The sequence below is a fragment of the Zosterops lateralis genome, assembly GCF_965231275.1.
Source record: "Zosterops lateralis genome assembly, chromosome: 6".
Taxonomy (NCBI): domain Eukaryota; kingdom Metazoa; phylum Chordata; class Aves; order Passeriformes; family Zosteropidae; genus Zosterops; species Zosterops lateralis.
Window position 1 is genome coordinate 41,881,442 of NC_139761.1, and position 22,555 is coordinate 41,903,996.

At 37.2% G+C, this 22,555-nt stretch overlaps 2 long non-coding RNA genes across 5 annotated transcripts in view; one reads left to right on the forward strand and one right to left on the reverse strand.

Moving 5' to 3' along the window:
- Positions 1–6,994, reverse strand: part of LOC310910422 — a 41,403-nt gene extending 34,409 nt beyond the window's left edge. Inside the window, exon 1 of the long non-coding RNA XR_014590344.1 lies at positions 6,797–6,994. This is a non-coding gene — a long non-coding RNA (uncharacterized lncRNA). The remainder of the gene's footprint in view (positions 1–6,796) is intronic.
- Positions 1,295–22,555, forward strand: part of LOC310910421 — a 331,268-nt gene continuing 310,007 nt past the window's right edge. For 3 of the 4 annotated variants that reach the window (XR_014590340.1, XR_014590341.1, XR_014590342.1), the window contains exon 1: positions 1,295–1,534. This is a non-coding gene — a long non-coding RNA (uncharacterized lncRNA). The remainder of the gene's footprint in view (positions 1,535–22,555) is intronic. The other variant, XR_014590343.1, reaches the window with a different exon arrangement.

Sequence of the window (22,555 nt, forward strand, 5' to 3'; positions counted from 1 at the left end):
TAAGAAAAAATCACAAATACCTAAGCAGAGCTTTATCCATGCTTAAGGTGGCAGTGTTGGATACAGACACCATCCAGCTCACTACAAACTAGGTCTAGGAATTTACTGGAGCTAAAGGTTTTAGATGGAAAGAGCAGTGACGCATATTAGAGAAAAATGTCCAGACCAGCTTTAAAATGCTGCTAAACGGAAGGTCTGACATGGGCTGCATTCTGGCTGTGCTGAACTGTAACTGCTTCAGGAGTATTAATAAGGTCAAAGCAAACAGCGTGAGAAGCTAAGGCATGAGCTTCTCCAAAGTGCCACGTCCTGTGGAGGTAGAAACTATTTCACGAGATGTGGAAGGAATTTAATGTGGTTTTAATCCTAAATCACGCTGATGAATGATACTAGAGAAACCAAGTAAATGCCAGTTAAGACAAAGGTGTCCCTAGTCTGAGTATTTGGATCCAGCACAATTTTGTTTAGATTTTTGAGGTGAAAAATGAGTGATAAGAGTGACCACAAGGGTCAGTGGCTACTAAGGACTTCCTTCTGACAAAAACAAGCTCTGTATTGTGCATCCAGTTCAAATATCTGAGATTAAATACAGTTTTGCTTCTGACTAAACTTATGATAAGTCATCAGAAAAGAGCTGTATGGTAAAGGTGGAAATCAAGCCACCTGTAAAGGAATTTGTCAGAGAAAAAAATTTCTCAGTTTCCCTGGTGGCACCTTCTATTGCAGTACACCAGTGTACATCTTTAACTAAGTCTTGTAAATGTGTAAATAGAAAACTTGGTTATCTGACATCTAAATTTTCAGTGTGGATTCCCAAGGTTCTTAATACCACACAGTGAGCACAGACATAAATGAATACCTCTTTTGTTGTATGTCAAAGCAGTGGAATTTTATGATACATTTTATTAGGGCCAGGATAATGCCAGCCACTGATACTCAAAAAAGCAAAAAGAACACTTTCATCTTGGTGCAAATGTCAATTTGAGAAAGTTATTGTCTTTGCAAGAGAGACCCATCAGGTAAACCAATTGACTCTAGTGTCAAACCTCAAGGGAAAAAAATCATCTTTGTGAATAGGAACAGTTGTCAGAATGAAGTAATTTGTGGTATGTTTGAAATCATGATCAAATAACTGGTAAGAGATACATGTGACAGCATCAGAAAATAGGGATATTCACCAGACTTATAGAAAATATTTCTCCATAAGTTCAAGTTTTAGTATACTTCAGGAAGAACTTCTAAACATCTGTTCAAAAAATCTACATCTAAAATTATAAAACTAATCTGTACCCAGATTTGCCTACCACAAATATGGAGGCATAACATTTTGTAGAATTTCCGGTCAAAGGATACATTGTCATTGTCGTAGTTCTGGCCAGGGCATAGTTCATTTTTGCAGAAGCCAGGAAGGGGCGTGGACAGGACACAGAGGTTATTCTGCACCACCTGATGTCACTGCTAAGGGCAAGAGGGAGGGAGTCTCCTCTAAAAGAAAGGGGTCTCTTCAGCATAGTGTGAAGGAGGGAGCAGTCAGGTATTGTCTATTGCCAGGGGGGTTCTGCATGATTCGCCCATCTCTCTCTTGTACTCTGTCATTACCTGCTGTTCATTTTCTTGTCTCACTGCTGTTTCCAGTAAATTGTTCTAATCTCAACTCATGATCTTTACCTTTTGCGACCCCAATTGTCCTCTCAGGCAAAAGGGTGAAGGGGGTGGGAGTGTGGTTTGGAGCATCTCAGTGGGAGCACTAAATTGAGGAGTACCATTCCTACACCACAGCAGTCATATAGCAACATTAACCATTATACAAGGATGTGCTTTTCAATACATTTAAAAGAGACATGTAAAAGCAAGATATATCTAAACCACAGAAAATCAGGATGTGATTTTGAAAAGAATTGACAAACTTGATTACTGAAGATCTGAATTTGTCTCAGAGTCTTGAAGATATGTAAGTTGCTGAAGTCAAAGGAGAAATTTGCCTTTTTTCCATTTTCACAAAACTTTGTCTTTTCTTCAGGAGCTCTAAAAGTCCTTAATGAGACCTTGCTGTAAAATTTAACTCTCCTGTTTATGAATGCTTAGGAATTTATGTTTAGGAAATACAGGGGTTTTCCCCTTTCTCAACTATGTCTCAACATCAGATGCAGTAGTAGTGATTCTCCATCAACAGGATATATATATATATATATATAAATATATAAACAAACAGGTTTATCAGTCAGTCTAGTTTAGATTAAAGATATAATAATCACACATTTCCAGCTTTGAAAATGTCTTGCATTAATCAACAGCAAGTAGAGCAGCAAGTAATGAGCCAGAAGCACTTATAGCAAATGAATACATTTAGAATTCAGTACAGTGAAGACCTCATATAAAAAAACCTCTCAAAAAATCAAGATCACCACTGTCTAACCAGATAACTTTGACAGATAAGAATTGCTAGACTCAATACTGTCTTATCTGTTTCAGAAGCAACAGATGCTTTAAAAGTTATTACCTGCTAAGTGGAAAATTACAGACCAGATGGAGCTAATTAATTTGTAATTAAAAATTTGCCACAAACCAAATTATATAATTAATTTTATGCAAGATATGGTTATGCGAAAGATTGGTCTGCCACTTTCAAGACATCCAAAACATTCATAACAGTTATATAAGCTGATGGATGCTACAGAGTTGGATAAGCATCTACAAATTCCTATGTGTAGCAAGCTTTGCTGGAAAATTGCAAACCTGGATAATAAACTTTCAGACAGTTCTGAAACTTGGTGTTAATCTGGCAGCTCTTTGATCTTAGCTAAAACGTCTGCTTGGAGAAAAATAGAGAAAAAATGCAAGTTTGCCTTTGCCCAGCTACAAACCAAGTTACAGAAATATTTTTCCAAACTGGAATGTGCATTTCTACAACTTAGTTGAAATTCTGGAGTTGTCTGTGATTCCCTGTAAGACTCCTGTAGGTCATTCTTTAATTCCTTAATATATTAAAAAGCTTTCTTTTTGTAGAGTTGCACGGAAAATAGTCAAGTAATCAGAGGACTCAATCTCCCAAAATTAATTAATAAATCTAGGGCTATTTTGAGCTTTTTTCATGTGTGTACAAGTGTGTGTGTATATATATATATATATATATGTATATGTAGTGGTGTGTTTTGGGGTTTTACCAGTTTTCTATATGCATCTGTTTGTTTTATACTGTTTCACAATGTTTTTTCCCGTGTACCCCATGTTTTACCCCATTATGGTTTACCCCAGTTATTGTTATTAATCCATCATCATTTATGTGACACCTGGGTCCTGTCTGTCACTTTGAGGCCTCACCCTGAAGTCTAGAAAATTCTGGTGAGGACACCAAGTCATTGGAAGGGCCTCGATTCTCCTTCCCTCTTTGCTCCTTAATTTGTTCTATGGGTTGTCATTTAGGTTCAGGGTCACTCCCTTCCTATTCTGGATTGGTTCCAAGCTTTATTCTCCTTATTCCCCCACCCCCATATTTAAGGTGAAAACCAGCGAGTTCAGTGGGCTTCCACAGGCTGACTCCTGAGTGAAAGGAAGTCGTGTGGATTTAATAAAATCCAGTTGAAGTTCCCTACCGGAGTTCCATCCCCTTATTTCTCTCATTGTTCACGCTTCTGCCGAGGCAAGGACCCACAGGATAGGAACTGTATTCCAGAATACAGGACCATACCTTTTATGCGACGCCAGTGCCAGAGCTAGCCAGGAAATGTGGGTGAAAGCCCCAGAGAAGCACCACACCCCCTCTCTCTCTCTCTCTCTCTATATATATATATGTGTATGTGTGTGTGTGTGTATGCATGAATACATAAATAAATGTTTCAGGATCAAGCTTTGCTGTATAGTTTTAAAATATATATTTTTATCTTCTTGTTTTTTGCTCAGTTTGGATATATTTTTCATACAGAAAAAAATTCAATCATTTTTATGAAGCCATATAAAAACTTTCTAGTTAAACCCTGTGGGATAGAGGGACAAAAGATTTGAGCTACTTCTCCTAAGAATAACATGCTCGGAACTCTCATCTTACCCTTTATTCAACAGCATGATCTCTTCCTCAACATGAAACAGACAAGGAAACATTTCCAATCAGATAATGAATTTGCAGAGACCTCTTCCCAAAGGGAAGCAAGAGGACAGAGTTTCCACTGCCTCCCTCACCGCTGTTGCGCACAGCTGTGGCGCTCCTTTCACCACAGTGCACTGTGCAGCTTTCTGGGCACTGTCACACCAGGGGTTTCAAAACCTCTCCTGAGACTGATCCCAAGGTGCCATAGACAATGAGTTATCTAACAGAGCAGGAGAAAAGCTACGAATTCTAACCTGGGAACTCTTCATTTCTTGTATAAATTTAAATAACCTAATAGATAATTCAATTGCTTTCCACTTTTGTCTTCTGCATAGTAGAATGAAGAGAGCCTTGTAAGTCCATAAATGCTATGCAAGAAACCTTTTAAAACTGCAGCATGTTCTTATATTTGCAATTTATTTTGTACTTTCTTTTCATGGCCCATGGCACTGCATTGTATGGCACTGCATTGTATAGCACTGCCTTGTAGCTAAGCATTTTGTTTCTGGCTACTTCAGGGTGTTAGAGACTGTTTCTAATGAATGGAAAGATGTATAGGTGATTCCACTGCCCTGCATCCTTTGTAATGTTTTCCTTTTTTTAAATAGCATAGTTAACCTTTACCTTGATCTTCATCTTCTTTAGCATCTTTGAGAATAAGTGACTGTGAGATTCTATCTCACTAAATTCTGACCACAGGCTGTGGTCTAAGGACAATCTAAATCTTCTTGGAAAATACCAAAGGGCATTTCACAAGGATGAAAAGAGACCTGATCCAGAGATTCGTATGTAAAATCATTATTTGGTATAAGTCTTGCCCCAGAAGATATACTTGGGAGATTTTTCCAGCATTTCAGTTCACATAACCTTGATTACAGGAAAACATCAAGAAATAGCTAAGAGAAGATTTAAAGTATTAGGGAACATGGGAAATTTAGAATCATGGGAAAACTGAGCACAAGATATCTGAAACAAAATATCTAAAATTTGAAATGTTGGAACTCTTGCTATATCTGAAATCCTCTCCCTCTGCCTGATCCTTTAATGAAATAATAGAGTGAATATCTCCCTTGCAGTGGCACACTTGTACACTCAAACACAGAGTAAATTACAGTGCAACAAGGAAAACTTCTGCAAATTTATTGAGTTCTCTTTATGGCTGAACAAAACATTTTTTTCTTCTACTTGATGTTTTCAAGAGCACTTAAAATGTATTAATAATTATTTTAGATTTTTAAATCAGGTACTGTAACTGTTAATTTTCTTCTTTAAGCAAAAAGACAATGCCATAAAGCTTTTTTTAGGTGTTATCTGGTCAACAAAAGGAGCAATCTCAGAAAGAAACTAAAAATTAAGTATCAAAATAAATTGAAAAATTGATATTAGTTTTAGTAATGCATGCTCTTTCTCCAGCGTTAAGGTTTTGTGGGGTTTTTCTCCCATTTAACTTCCTCAGTATATTCTGAATTAGTATATTAAAAGCAGAATGGGAGATAATACATTAAATAACCAAACACGAGTAGGAAGTTTCATCTTACTTTGTTTTTCTATGTTCCTTTATATCAGTAAAATACAACAGAAGCTTAGAAAGCATCTATATACATAGAATGGACTTTTCAATTTACTTTTCCCCACATGCCATTAAAAAAGACAAAGGCACTGATATATACAGGATACACCTGTTATGGTTCTGAGGACAAATGTGGACTGTGATGACAGCTAATATTCATAAATGGGACACCATATTTTAAACTCAGAATCATTAAGTCCAAAACATGAAGGATACACTCAAATGAGCAAATAAATAGTTTTGCTTGAGGACTAAAGATATTCTAAATATATTTTGGCCAGAAATTACAAGAGCTAAACCAGCAGCTTATAGCAAAACCAGACCTATTCTAACACCCATCTTTGAGCCTTTAGAACTGTATCATGCAAGAAAAAGGAAATATTCTGATCCCAGTCATTTTCATAGAAACACAGAATACAAAACTCTCATGATGGCAGAAGCCATAAAGCCAGAAGTTGATTTGCATTATACATCAGTTTCTGGCTGCACCCTTTCCTCTCATAGTAAGATGGAAGAGAAAATAACTTGGGCTCCAGCATTTTTCACTTGAACCCTCAGGGCTTTGTATTCTTCCCTGATTCTGCCTTCCAGGGTTCTGGCTTGCAGTGTCATTCCTGCCCATAGCAAAAAGAAGCAGCGGAGAGCAGTCTGTGATCATGGCAATGTGTGACACTCTCTCAGCATCATTGCAGCCTCAACTCCCCAGGGATGGCACCTCTTCCAACCCCATCAGGGTGGCACATGGGCCCTTCAGTGTCCCTTAACAGAGTCAGTCACTGCCAGTACTCCTCGTTTCTTCCTGCTGTATCCACTGAGAGCTGCTGGTACAGTTTGGTTTTGCAGTCCTTGTTTGTGGGTGTCTGATGCTGTTAAAGCTTCAGATCTGGCTTTGGTTGTGGTGCTGGAGGGTAAAGACTGAAGAACAGCCCTGATTTTGTGGCTCACCAGGGTCTAAAGTGCTTCATTCTCTGTGGTGTCCGCCACAGGAGCAAAGTTCTGTAACCACTGATCCATTTCCTCAGTTTCTCTAATACTGTACAGCATTTAAACAGATCCTGAAATGCATCATCAACCTGTGCATATCTTTTCCAAGTACTGATATTTTCTCCAGGAAAAGGGACAAAAGATTCATTGCAACCTACCATCTGCACTGAAGTATCCTTCCTTACCAGTCTACTGTGGGTGGAAGCATCAGACATCTCAGGGGCTTTCTGTGTAGAAACACTTGTTTTTTTCTCTGACACATCCTGGCAGAGAACAGAGCACTTCCCTGGGCTGTGGATCTACAAGATGCACAGTCCTTCTTACATAACCTTCTGTACAAAATGCTGGTCCCTCTCTGTGACCCCTCTCAATCCCTATTTTCATGCCCAGCAGCAGATTAGATAATGATTTATCCTCCAACACTAAGTGATCAGTTAACTGATCCATCAAGGGTGATCTCTGATTGAGCCCATCATTAGGGAGCTCAGTGATAGAGTAAACTAAACAAACATCTGTACTCACCCTGCTGTTTCTGGACTCCAGAATAAACACTTCACCCCAGCATTCTAAATCTTTTAGAAAATATTAGGACTATATGTATTCTTTTAAAAATATTTAGAGAAGTTTTGCTACTACTAAGCCCCAACTGGTATTTCGACTTATCCACTGATGAAATTCTGCATCTTAGCTGAGTCCTCTTTTTTCCTCTTTTCATATTCTAAGTGGCCACTTGCCAGCACTCCTTCTGCTGGCAGAGAGTCATGTGGTAATGATTAACTGACACTGATGATCTATTTCTCTTAGTTCTTTTGCCCAGGCCTTCTCATCCAAAACAACTTTAAACAGAAGAGAACAAAATTAGTGAATTATTTCTTATTTTATATCTTATCTTGTCTTCTATCTCACACTTAAGAAGTGTGAGAAAAAAAATACATTCCAAAGTTTTTTAGTTTTGGAACAATTGTAGTTATTTAGTCCTATTAAATAGGACTTATTGTAAACCTTGCCTGCTTACTTGCGATTTTGATAAGAAAATATATCCTGGAAAGTCAATGACAGAGCTGCATCACAAGACCAGGGAAAAGGGGCCTCTAGAGGTCATTTAGTCCACCAAGAGCCCACTCAGGAACACTCTCAATGTAAGATCATCTTTCCTAAGCTCTCAGGATTTGAATTCCCACATTGACAGTACATCCAAAATGGAAGAAATTACAGGGCTAAAGAGATGGGAAATCCTGCAGCCCACCTTATCTTTTTCCATTTTGTGTTCACCTATCCACTCCTTAAAGACTTAACTAAAATTTGTAGACAGAAAGGTGTTATTTGTTAGTATTCCTGACAAAGGTGGAAGAAAAACTGCAATTTGCAATTTTGTCACTGCCCACCCTTAAAACCGTAAGTTATAAATCATAGATAGCTACAATGAAATTATCGGTCTGCATTGTTTTCTGTACCATGAGGAAAATGCATTGCATTTCTCAATACACATTCAGGTTTCAGTGTGTGATGAGAAATAAATCTTACATCTTACCCTGATTTTATTTTTTTTAATCATGCTTTGCTTTTATTTGTTGAAGACTGACCACATAATTTATAAAATACATGTGTTCTCTGGCAGACTGCATGTGGTCTATGACTATAACATTATTACTGAGGAAGGTGTATAATCAATCATAGGAAAAGTAAGACTTGCTGTACTTGATGATCAGTCCCCCTCTAGATTTGAGACTGACTTCTCGGTGTTCAGGCAAGTTCACTTTTTGCTATTGCTAGTCTGGAATTGTCTGGAAAAAAAAATAGTTAACTTAAAGGTTAAAGTACTAGTTTCTTTCTCTAACTGGAAAAACAATCAAATTGGATTTACATTTCAGAAAGTGGCAAGAAGCAACAGAGGAACAGAACTGCAGCTAAGTAATAATGCATTTTTTTCCTGACCGGCACTGATTTCCCTTATGACTCTCCTCACTGTGTCGTAATGATGGAATTAATGCGCAGGTTCACTCCGTAAAAGGTCAATGCATCCAGAGAAAAAAGCCCTAAAATGAAGCTGTCCTAGATTTATTATCAGGTTTCCCGAGGAGCTCACCCATAGAATCCAAGAATGATCCTGAAGTCAAAGGCAGACATGAGATGACTATTTTCTCCAGCACATCATGGACAGTCACACACTTGCTCCTCTGTGTGTTTTGTTCAGTCACAAACTGTTCAACATCTCCCTGAGTCACCCCAGTTCACTTTATTAAACTCCTAGACCTGAGCTCCTGAATTTGGTGATCCCTCCAAGCTCTGCAAAGAAAACAGAAGCATTCACAGACACTTGGATATCATCTGGATGTTATATATTTTTATGCAAAGTGGCATTTATTGGTCATCTGGACAGAGAAGCAACAGTGCCGAGCAAAAATGCCTTTTTGCCAGATTCCTGGCAGTCACACAGCACATTTACTGCAGTACTTTCCTAAATCTCTTTTCTCTGGTGCTGGTGTCTGCCTTCCTCTCCCTCACTGAATCTCCTGCAGTTTCTATCAAAAGCTGTGTTTCATAGGATTCATCTGATCTGCAGCACAAGGCAGGTAGGCATTCAGATATTTCTGGGAAGGTGTTTACCTCAGGTTATTTTCTCACTCACTTTCTGAATGGTCATTTGGCTCTAGGTGAAACTTCTAAATGAATAACAAAAAGCAATATTTTAATCCATTATTCAGCTCAGAAGTCATCCTCTAGGGAAATTAGCTGCTGAAATTATCTGTGGGAACTGCTCTACACTACATTTGAATATCAGAAAGGATTCTTGAAGTCAACATTGGCATTCTCAATGTCAACAATTACTAAACTATGCTTTTATTTTAATGTATATAAACCCAAGTTTTCAAATATCATGATTCCCAGAGAAGTTCAGGTTATTTTTTTTAGGGAGCATACATAGGGGGAAAAAATAAAATAAAATAAAATAAAATAAAATAAAATAAAATAAAATAAATAATAATAATAATAATAATAATAATAATAAAGTCCCTATATCACATGGTGATTAAGAAGAGGTGCCAAGTTGATTGTGGGGGACAGCATCAGTTGTCCTGGCTTTCGGTAGTTCAAATGAAGATAATGTTTCAAGAGAGCTGTACATGCTGTGTAAAAATTCCTTCCAAAATTAAACATTTATTATTACTGTAAATAAATTTTCTTGTAAAGCTGAAACAAGTAGAAACATTCAGAACTTGACTATTATCCACAATTTTGTTTTGCAGAATCCTAAAACTTCTTACAGAAGTGTAAGAGGAAACCTACTTAAGGAATGACACATTAAAGCAGAGATTTCCTTCAGCTATAAAAATTATTGTAATAAGGATACTTCTTTACTTTTGAAAGAGTTCAGAGGGGACTCCAATGGCAATTCCAAGCTTACTTGACTGGTTTTGCCCATATGGGCTTGTGGATTTGGCAGAAGGAAGAGGAAGAAGCATTAATGTTGTACAAAGTATTCCTACAATTTTTGTTGTATTTTATTATTTATCACCTGCTATGTACATAAAGGCTTTTTCCTACTCCACCTGCTTTTGCCCTGTAGTAGTCATCAGCCTCCAAGCCTGCTACTGCTCATGCAATATTAACATTTATGATCTTGCCAAAACGTGTAGAACAGAAGCCAGGATACGCTTGCACGCATGCACACACCAGGAGTGGCATACTTTCAGATCACAGAGGCAATATCCCAAGCCTATGAATGCACTGTGCAAGCAGAACTGGAGGGATTAGAAAAACTAGAGAACTTGGCTGCAATTGACTGTATGATTAATAGGTTAAGTAAAGCCTTTCCAGTAATTTTTCTCAGCATAATTACACAATGTACTGCTTTTCACAGGGTGGAATGCTTTAAGCAAGACTGCTTCTGAACTGGACCTGGAGTTGTAGTTCAAGGTGATTTTTCTTTTAATAGAAGCCCAGTATATTTACAGAAGCCATAAAAATGCTATATAAATTTGTGTTTAAAATCTTCTCTTCTGTTTGGAGACAGAAGTATGAGCTGGGTATTTTAGAGTAGAGAGACACAGCTACTGTTTGCCTTGAGAGCGTGTTAAGGGAATATTATCGTAATTGTAACAAACACTGTTTTTCTTATTGTTTACTAGAAAAAATGGAATCATTGGATGAACAGCCTCAGTTCAAGCAGTCTCTGCTCACTGGTTAGAAATGTCAGCATTTATAACCTTATAGAACCTTATAGAAATGTGAACCACGGGGCAAAAAAAGGTATCCCCATCGAAGTATAATGAGGTTGGATCTAATCCTGCAAGTGCCTGGTGAGGCTGCATCCTTACCACTGAACATTTTAAATTCATAGTCAAAAGGCTTAGCATGAGGAAAGGTGTTTTATTTTCACTTCAAAAATCATTGGAAGTTCTAATTATACTTTTCACTTTTATAAAGTTATAAATCATATGATCTCAAAAGGCATTGGAATCCCTGATGAACTTAATCTCATAATGCCCAAGAAATAGAAAGCTTCTTTAAATAATATTTGCTAGGGCTTATGGGAAACTGTTAGCTCAGCCAAGCATAAAACCAGATCCCCTTACCCCTTTATCTATGCTTCAGTCATCAAAAAAGCTGTCTAACTAATGGTTCTCACCTTCTCATTTTATTTTCTTAATTTTCTTTTCAGTGAGATAACTCTGGTCTTCTTAGCAGGCATCAAAAAACTTTGACCAAAGTCACCAAGTAATTTGCTGGAAAACCAGTGTAGTTCTCAGCTAGATCTCACTTTTTCAAGTATCTTTATAAAAGGTTTACACTTTAATTAAAACAAGTAACAGTAAATTACAGGGAAATGTTGTTTAAGAAGCCAAACATAATGAATATCATCTTTAATTAATGAAAATTTGCATGCAACTATATGTAGGATGACTTAATTGAATTTGATTACTGGAGATCTTATATATCTTCTATAAATTTTTAACATAGAAAAATTACACTCTTAGTTTTCTTAGACTCTGGAATAGTCCCTGGCAGCACTGGTAGGCCTGGGCTAGACATTCACAAGTAACCAGGACAAATCAGCAGCTATAAACCTACATGAAACAATTTTCTATATATCAGATAATATGATTGTAATTATTGTTGATTTCTCATTTCCACAAGTGCTTTCAAGGTGTCTTGGTGCTTGAGTTCACAAACAACCATCTTGTCCTATCCACTCTGTACTGTATATGTAGCACACTGGTCGACTTCAGTATTTCATATAATCCCAGTCCTAGCAGCTCATTTGCTTCCTATTGTTCCAGAATGGTTGTCCTGTTGTTTTCAACCGCTGCCCCTTTGCTACTGCAATTGCCCTCCTTCCTTGGTGACCTTGGCAGTCAGTGAACAATTTTGAGGAGCTAATCAGCCTTTTACAGCTTGCCCCTGAAGAGGTAGTAGAGCGGCACCTTGTCAGACAGTGCTAAGTGGGCAAGTCTTACTCCTTTATGATGCTTTTTCTATACTTGTTTTGACACACACAGATCTTTGTCCACACAGCTGATACAAATACACGCAAGCAAAAGTGATTTATGTTTAATTAAAATGCCTTCCACAGCTTGACTGAGCATAAAAGTCTTTCAAAACACACATCCCCCCCCCCAAAAAAAAAAAAAAACAACAAACAAAAAACTCTAGGGAAACATTTACAAAACGAGATAAAAATGAAAAAAGCACAACACAATTACTTAGCAAGCCAAATTCCAATTTAATAATTCATGCCATTCCTCCATGCCATTAGTTGAGATGAGGAAGTGGGGATGGTGACAAAGTGTTCAAAAAGGACTTGTAAATGTACACTTTGAGCTTTCTAAATATTTCAGCTTTCTGTATGGGTCAACAGAACTAGTTCCTTGAGGAGAAGTGCATCCTCATCCTAGAGACTGCAATTTGATTTGTTAACCATTCAAGCTAACTCCTAATTATAATTGCTGTAAATCATTAGGACTTCATTTTTCCTATTATTTGCCCCAGTATCTACTTCAAATTTTGTTGTTTCCTCCTTAATTCACACTGTTGAAGAAAATTACCTTTTTATTTCCCTTAAGCCTTTATTTACTTGTTATGCTCATATAAACAAAGAGAGAGTCATCTGAGTCTAATCATCAACAGTAGACAAAATGTAGACACTAATTTGTCCACATTTTCCCATAATAGTACCACAAATATCTTCTTTGTCTATTTCATAGGTGCAGAAGAAATTTTTCAGGTAACAAATCTTGCTAAACCCAGTACCAATCTCCCTATTTGACTACTGAACAACACTACTTGTCTTTTGGTATTGAATATCCAACATCGGGCTGCCTCCAACTAGCATTACAGATGTGTCATAATTTGTTTTGAACAAGAGCAGCATGGTAGCTGGTTAAAGGTCTGAGATTATACTCTACTATGTGTAGTATTCTCATGATGTAAATAGAGCTCATGAACGTGTCCTGGCTGACCCTTAGTTCCTCATTATATAGTGGGTTAATTATGTGATATGTTAAGAAAGAGACAGGAGAAGGGTAGATTAATTTTTGCTCCTCATAGCGTATTCTGACACTTCCAGGAGAAAACATAATCCAAATCCATATTTTTATGGCATTTGAAAAAACTGTGAATTCAATGGGGATTTACAGGGGAGTAAAACAGTGAATACTTGTCATATTTTGTGTGGAATAAGTTTTCTTACAGAGGAGCAATGTGAGGGTTATACAACTACTCATTGTAGTCCAATGGCAGTTCAACTCCTTTTTCCCATTAAGGAATATGAAAAGAAATGTGAACCTTTATATGCTGCATTCAATATAAAACTGCAGAGGGTTTGTGTCAAAGGGATTATATACTGAAACTGTACAAACTTAATTATTTTTATGAAGTTAGCTTTTTTACACCATTCCACTGTAGTTAATTATACCCATGTCTCTTACCTATGAGTGGTAAGAGTTCAATCATCTCACATTTTGAGACTTCTAAAAGTGTAGGCTCTTGATGTTCTAAGAGGTTGCACCAAGCCTTGTAGCTCTACCACAATACTCCTATGCCACTGATTCACCTAAGTGGAACAGTTGCTCTCCGTGAAGATCAGGATGGATTGATGTCCATTAAGGACTTTCCATCAGTCTTAACATGTCCGTGTGTGTTATTGCCTCTCTTTGTCACTCCTTTCTGTCAGCCTCCTGGCAGTCGGATGTTCCCCAGCCTATTCTGAGGACAACTGTAACAGAAGCACTGGATAAGTATGAAGGGAGAATGGGAAAAGCTGGCTGTGGAAGGTGCTGAGGAAAACAGTGGCAGGGAGAAGCTAACAAGAGTAGCAGGTCTTGATGGTCCCAACATTACCAGTGATCAGGATGTCAGCGCAGGGAGGGTTAGGAGAGGGGTGGGGAAAGGCAGGTTGGGAACACTGAGGACTCATAGCAGAGAGAGACTAATGACCTCTTAATTAGGGAGCAATCAACCTAAAAAAAAGAGCAGAAGAGATTGTTTTATTAGTTGACATCCACTGCCACCTGTTCTACCACAAGAAATGCTATAAAGATCACTTGGATAAAGTCTTGGTTTCATGATTGCTGGTAATGACACTTGGATGCACATGTGTAGTGCTGGAAGTATGTAGGTATAAATATGTCTATGGTAGTTAGTGAAATCAGTTTTGATAAAAAAATGAAATTATCATCTCTTGCTATGATATTGCTTATTGAACTTTGCTACCTTGTTGCTACAATGCTCCATCAGTTTCCCACGAATCAATAGCTGTCAAAATACAGTTATACAGCCAGGCAGTGCTCATCATTAAAATGGAAAGATGGGCAAAGAAATCTATTCCATAGAATTAAAGAATATAAAGGTAGCAAAGGTTCAAGCAAGTTCATCACTTATGCTGCAACATCACTAAAACTGTTTTCTTTCTTCCCATGCTGATCTTTCTTCCTGTCTTCCATTTTCTGGAAGATGTGTCTCATACAAGTTATTTTTTGTGGCTGAATGCCAAACATGCTTTTCCTCCTAGAAATAGTGTGGAATAGGTTAAGAATCTTAATCATCATTATATTAATATAAAAGCTTTTTGTTCCCATTAAGACTTGCTCCTCATTTTTCAAATGTCATTTACAACAATTGATTTGTATCTTGCTAATTTGAAATAATTCATCTGAGATTGAAAATAATAATTAAAAATAGTTGCATAAATGACACTTATTCTTCAACAGGATTACTATCACAAGACATTTGTCTAATGGGCTTCAATGTATTATTGATTTTCTATCATTGCATTTTCTAAAAATAGAATGAAGATTTATTTCATTTTTCTCATCATCTTATCTTGTCTTATGGCTCTCTGAAATTGAAAGTGCATTATACTGTGGATCTCTGTATTTTCTGATACTAGCACACAGCTTTCCTCTGCAGTTCAGACTTCTAACTTGAGGTCTTTTATTAGGTTGCATAGAAATGTTACATGAGTTGGCAGAGCCAAATAGCAGATCCAGGACAGATAGATGGAGGATGACAGAAACAAAGATGGAACAAGGAAAAATAGGCAGCAGGAAAAGACAAATAAGGACTGAGGAAACATAACATCATCATGTAGCTGTGGTACCTGGGGATTCAGTCCTGAAATTTCTTATTCTACCATTCATTTGCTGTGTTAATGTCCTAAACTCCAACTGGGTGGTGGTGGAAAGGTATCCTAGATTTTAATTTTACACATCTTCCTTACAATTCAGACTGGAGGAGGGGTGTCCAAAATCTATGTCCCAAATGAAAGCTAAGTTTGCCAGCTATAGATAGTTTTGTCTATCATAACTTAGCATGAAGAATCATACAAGCTAAATTTGAAGAAGTTTGTAAACATAAATTCTTAAAATGTTGAAGATATTCACCCTATCCTATAAATTAAAAAAGATGGGTCACTGAATCATCTGTACTTAATATCCAGTTTTTTTAATGAAAATTGTAGAAAACATTTATGTCTAATGACACTTACTAAAGTTTTCATAAGCCAAGCTGCACATAATTACTTCTTATTCTTTTCACTGCATGCATGTGAGTTGTCTCTGACCTTTCATCATCTTCTTGGCTTTTTGGATTTATCTCAAGATGAGATCTTATTGTCATGCAAACTCAGTCAATAAGCTGGGGAAAAACTTCAACTGAGATTTATAATTGTCACAATCACCCTTCTAAATAAACAACTGATAGGAAAAAGGTTGGCTGGAAGAAGACTGGAAAGTGAAGCATGAAAAATCTCCTGTTCAGACATCAGAAGAGCACATTAATCAGTCCCTTTGTGTACTTTTCCTCAGGTCTGGTGCATACCACCATCTAGTGGCTCTGAATATAGTATGGAAAATGACACTTTATTGTAATTCTTTTTGATGTTTGAAATTAAAAATCCTCAAATAGACCTTTACAGGAACCATTATTGGTAATATAACATTTCTTGCAGCATTACAATGCATCAGAATTACATGTGAGATTGCAAACTGTCTTGGCCTTGACTAGGACTGAAGTGCCATGGCAAAACACATGGCAATGGAGGCAGGAGATAAGTATCCCCTAATCCCATTCTTCTCTCTTCTTGGCACTGAGAGTCTCTGAAAGAGAAGATGTAATACCAGTCTATAGAAGGGGAGAACTCCTGCCTTTAATAAGTAGGATTGCAAACACATTAACTTTAATGTCATGTTAGTGAGCAGTCAATTAAAAAAAATTACTTTGCATCTACCTCAGAATTCCTTTTCAAAACAGTTACAGTGATATTTAATGGTAGGCCTTCCTGCTGTAGCGTGTACAAGGCACTAGATAAATGCAGTGGCATAATGTGGAGTTTGTAATTATGGACTTTGAGACCTGATGTGAATGACAACTCTGTGGAATCATGTTAACCAAAACTCAATACCTGAGCATAATTTAGTGCATGGGCCATGCAGATCCTGAAAATCTTTCATGACCAGTAAGGCTTTATATAACAGTGTTTTCCTATGTAGAGAAGTCTTAATCTGTCTACATGCAGTCATCTTAATCTGACTTGTTGAATTCAACAAGGCAAAGTAGTCCCATTACACAAAATGCTCAACTGTACATAGGGAAGTCATGGGATAGAGGATGGAGACAAGGAAACACTCACAGACTAGATGATGCATTTTAGTTCTGTCAGACAAGTGATAAATTATAATTCGTTCTTGTCAGTTCAGGCTACATTGGAACTAGGAATGACTCATTCAAGGGAGCTGGCTAGAAGAGGGACTGGAGGCATTTTTCCATGTAGCTCAGGCAGGTGAATTTCCTGTACATAGTGACAAATAACCCCACATTGCAAAGGTGGGCAGAACGCTGAACAGTAACTAGGGAGCAGAAAATAAGGAAAAAGGAAGAGTAGAGGAAAGCACACAAAAATATATTGAAAGTCAGATGGCATATCTGTGAGTTACACAGTCCTAGGTTGTTCAGAGCACTTCCAGCAAGCTCAGGCCCTCTTCCATAATACAGTGAAGTCCTACAAGTTTATTCTGGGACATATTTCTTAATAATTTTTCTCAAACTGTCATGGTTTGAAAGCAAAATGAGTGAGAGGCTCCAAGTCAGAAATATAATTTAATAAGAAGAAAGGCAAAAAGGTAAAATAAAATAAATGCAATAAGACAAAGGACCACTGACAGAGTCAGAATACAACCTGAGCATGGTGGTGGAAGCAGTCCAGATGAGGTGCTCTTCCTGAAGCAGTGATCCTGTAGAAAGGTCTGGTAGCTCTGGTACTCTGGGAATCCAGTAGGTAAGGGCTGCTTGCACTGTCCCAAATCTCAGATTACATCCAAGTGAGAATGCTTGGCTCCTCCCCCTGGGTGGAGCATCTCACAATGGGATGATGAGTTGTGAAATGGGTCCTTGATGGCCCATTAAACAGAGATAACCCCTGGAGGGAGTTACCTGTGAGTCACGGGCAAGGTGTTGATGGGCCAGTAACAGAAGACAGCCCAAAGGGAGGGGCCTGGGAAAACACTGCCCCACTTGGTTTCAACAGTTCATGAAGATGGTGATAGAATAAATACTTTGCGTACATCCTACAGTGCAACCCAGGATGCAAACAAATGAGGAAAACGCTAACATAAAACCACAGCCTACTCCTCTAGCAGTATGCATGCATTTTATTTTAGGGGTGCTAACAATTCTTCCACACAACAGTTTTCCATGGGAATCACAGCCTGTGACTGGACATGCAGATTGTCTTTCCATTAGTAGCCAGTATTCTCTATGGTGAAAATGAAATCAAACAAATCAGCTTTATCAGTCAGCTTTTCAGAAAGCAATTTTGGAGAGAACATTCCAATCAGGATCACACATAAATTTGTGGAACAAGAATAATTTCCAGCAAAAATACTGTTATGCAATACATTTATCTCATTTTTTTCTCAGTTTCTGCAGTAGAAATCATCAAAGATGCTTTGAGCAGTGCCAGATATCCTGCTGGTTACTCATAAAAAGCACAGTTTAGTTCTATTATGGCATTTTAACCAATACTCTCTCTCTAATTATTTTTGGTCCTTTTCTGCACACTCAAAAGAGTTTAATATGTGATGGAGGTTGTGAAAATATGTTTAGTATCTAAAATTGTTCATACTAATAGTGACAGAAATCAGCAATTTAAATTTCTTTTGGCTCTTACAATGCTTCTTGCTGTAAGGTTATTGCACAAAAGGGAAAACATAAATTTTGGATATGTACAAAAGAGTAATTAATCACGGAAAATTAATTCTTTTACTATTTATACTTACAAGTGCTTATAACTCATGAAATGTCTTTCTAAAAGAAAGGCAGTTAGAAAGAGTGAAGGAAATACAGAAGTTGAAGAATGAAATAGAGTAAATGTGTTCATTTGTTTATCTTACTAGAGAAAAAACAAGAGTTGATAAATAATTATATAGCATTTTTACTAACAAAAAAACTATTAGATATTGAAGAAGGTCCACAGTATAATGAAGACATATGTAGCAAGAATTTATGTCTATAATTTTAAGAATTAAAATTGGAGATATGGCCTGGAATCTTTGGCTGTAAGGGTAATTAACCATTGCAAAATATTGCTTTGGAAAATTGTCCATTCTTTACTTCTTTTGATGAAGACACAAATTATGGTCCTGCAATCAAGAGTGACTGGATGGAATTCTCTGGGCCATTAGACAGAAGGTAGAATTTAGATGATAAAACTGTATTTTACTGGCCTTAAAAATCAATAAAAGGGTTGTAATTTTAGGCCCTTGGTATTATAAAGAAAACTAATCATGCAAATCTGATTTGTCTGTATTATAAGGAATCTTCATAGCGAGGAAGAGTGTCAGAATGATGTAGTGCAAAAGGAACATTCTCTTCTGCTGCTTCTTCTGCCTGTCTCCATATGGTCACAACTTTGGGAGTTGTCATCATATCTATTTCTTCATTACACATAACAGTTCTAGATTGCTCTTGGAAATAGTTGTTTGGAGCCAAACCTAACGTACTGGAATTAAGTGCAGTGTTTTCAATCACTAGACCCACAATTTGTGGGCAGTCTTTATTAGTTCACAGCTTTACTCTGGCAACATTACGGGGGAAGGAGTTGTCGGAAGGGTAAAGTGCTGAGTACTTCACTTCATGTGTGAAACAGTAATATTTGCTTCTAATAACATTCCTCCAGGCTGCGTCTTCCCACAAAACACATGGAATTGTGGTGCATTTTCATGCCAACTGATCTGTTAGATAACTCTATTTGCAATACAAAAGAACTTTCTGTTTTAAATAGATATACTCTGTCTCGTCACCCTTCTTTTTGCATGGCTACTTTAGAAACTGTGATAAGAAGTTACACATGGTAACACAAATTTGGGGTGGGAGGTGCTGCATATGGGTGCAAAAGATTGCTTCTGCTTAAGCCCCACAGAAATCTATCTGTGATGCTCATAAATAGTTATAGGAGGAGAAAAAATGCATTCCTGATTTAATTCCTTGGGAGAGAGGGAGAGAGATGACTTATAAAGATAATCAAATAGAGAAAGATCAGCCAATATTAACATCCTGAATAATAATACAGAGATTGACCAAAGAGATTTAAACACTGCAACACACCCTGGAAAAGAAAATCCATTTTTCTGATAGCAGTTATTGAAGATGAGCTATGGCAAAACATAATTTACAGAAAGAATGAGCAACTACAGCACAGGAATAAGAAATACCTTAGGATACAATCTGGAATGGTCAAGTGCCCTTTAGGGGAGATCTTGTCACCCATCAGTTCAATGGGTATCTGTAATACCAGTCTTCATCATGAGGGTCAAGTTTGGTTTGCAGCCTATGCGCCCTGATAGACAATTACTTATTCTTCTGTGATCTCTTTTGTAAACTCTTTTGCTCCATTCTAGGCATGAAATACTTTTTTTAGGATCACATTTTTCATATTCTCTTGTGCACGTTCTTCACAGCAATCTATATCTAAGGTCTTTTATTCAATTTACCACAACAAAGTCAAATGGATTGGGTGGTTTCAGTGCTCTTTTTACATATTTCATTATTTTATTTTTTAGTCTCTATCATTTTCTAGATGATAGTTGCACTAGATAAGTAGCACAGACAAATGTTTCAAGCACATTTCAACCTTAAAAAAATATAAATCAGAGAAATGTTAGACATGAAATAACTTGAATCTCCTTTTGACAGTTGCACCCATCTCTGAAACATTAATCCACTTTAAAAGCAAGGCATATGGCTACTTTTGAATTTGAGCAGTACCTTCTTTGCTTTTGTCCCCAGCTTCCTGCCACAAAGTGAATCAACCAACAAATTTAAATAAAGAGGATTTTGCACTGTCTGCAAAAAATTATTCAAGCAAGTTGTAGCAGTAAAAATGTTTTATCTTTAGTCAGGGCAATGGGGCCACTAAGCAGCCACAAAAGACTAAATGTACTTTGAATCTAACAGCTGATTTCTAGTTGCCAAGCCTGTAAGAATCCTGCCAATTTATTTGATTTTTACTCATTATGAATATCACAAAATATCTCTAAAAATCCTAACTTTTCATAAACCAAAACTCATCTCATCTATAGATTATTTGATATAATGCGCTAGAATTATATGAATCATCCAGTTACAAAACTGGGTTTTTAATTGCACAATATCCCCTGGCTAATCAGATATGATTGGTTTGTTGGGATTAAACATTGTCCCTGCATTTGTCAGTGGGTTTAGTCAAACCCCAGAAACAAATGCCATTACAAAGAGCCTCTTTTATGGTATGCTTTTGAATAAGTGATTGATGTTTTTTCTTTGGGGAAAGGAGTAATCCCATGTTTCTTTGGTTTGTATAAACACATTAGGACTGAAGAGTGGTGTGTGGGTAGGTGTATCACCACAATGTTCCTTTGTCTTGAGCCAGACACAGTGAGGCAGGGCAATTTTTACAGTGTTTTTCTGCTGCCTACATCTCTTTTCTCCAACTCATTATCTTTGGTCTTGGCTCTAATTTTACAGTGTAATTTTCAGCTAGTGGCAGTTACGATTTTTTTCAACCTTCTAGAGTTTTATTGCCAAATTAATATAGCCTTACGATACCATAGCACATTTTTGAATTTTACTACAGATATTTAAAGAGAGCTCAGGTTATTTTTCTATAAAATGTAATGATTGATACAAACTATTAATCTCTATATATAAACAATGTGTATAAAAATAGCTGAATAACTGATTAACAGAACTTTTGGGACAGTGTTATTTCATTAGTTTCCCTGTGATCTTTTGTTGTTCTGCTGGTTGTCTGTCTGGTGGCACGCACAAGTACAGGACCTACCTTATCAGGAGTTTAATTATTTTCTCATCTATACTTGGGTTTGAAGTTTTGAAGCTTACTGAGGCAAAGTATGTGGGCAGCACAGCTGTCACCCTTGTTGCTGTAGCTCTGAATGCGGTACTCCTGATTCCCATTGTACTGCAATTAATCTTCTACTTTGCACTAATGGATGAACAAGCATATTTACTGCAGCATAAAATTCTAATTATTTCCTGAACAGATGCATAAAGGGAATTTAAATTAATAGTAAGTGACAAATGTGATAAATGTAGATAACATCTTTAAATACTAATATCCTGCATTGCAGAAATTTTTTCAATACTCAGTTTCTAAACCTCCATAGGGTGTCTTCCCCTCTGTAATGACGCTCTCTCCTGGCCAGATATTTCAGGCACCATCCTAACTCCCTCTGGAGACACCCCTGCCCAGCAGAGTTGTATTGGATTCACCATGGTTGCTGTCCCTAACTCTCCAGTGAGGTGTTCAGAAGCCTCCTTTCATCCTAACTCCTTTGATTTAAAATCATGCAGTATTTCTGGTCACAAGCTTATGAGTGAGGTCTTCATCCTCCTCTCTTTCGACTGCCTTTAAAATGTTATATAGAGATAAAACAGATTTGAGTTTATTTAGAAAAATTCTCTACAAAGTAAGTTTGCTAGATGACTACATGTAGTTGCCATGCTAGCAATGGGAACTTTAACAATGTAGCACCTAATATTTGTCATGTCTTCAGGGAACACTAACCTAAATTTTCATCTGCAAGGCTTCCAGGAACCAGCACTTCAATTCTTCCTCTTTCACAGAACCATAGACATATTCTAGGATCTGCTTCTCCAGACCCTTCAGGGTCTGACTTGACTTGGCAAAGGACCTCTTATTTTTATGTCATATAGGTTCTCAGTTTTTGTCTGGGCAAAGAGATGTATTGATTTGCTACTTTATTTTAGCAATAGCAACTGCCCAAAGCCCGTTAGTGAATGCATCTTGCAGGTGATATCTCTTGGAAAAACAAGGGTGGCACCTGATCTGTGCAGCTTTACTAATGCTTTCATACAAATATTTTCAGAGGGGGGACTAACAGCTTTAAAATTTTTCGTCTTTT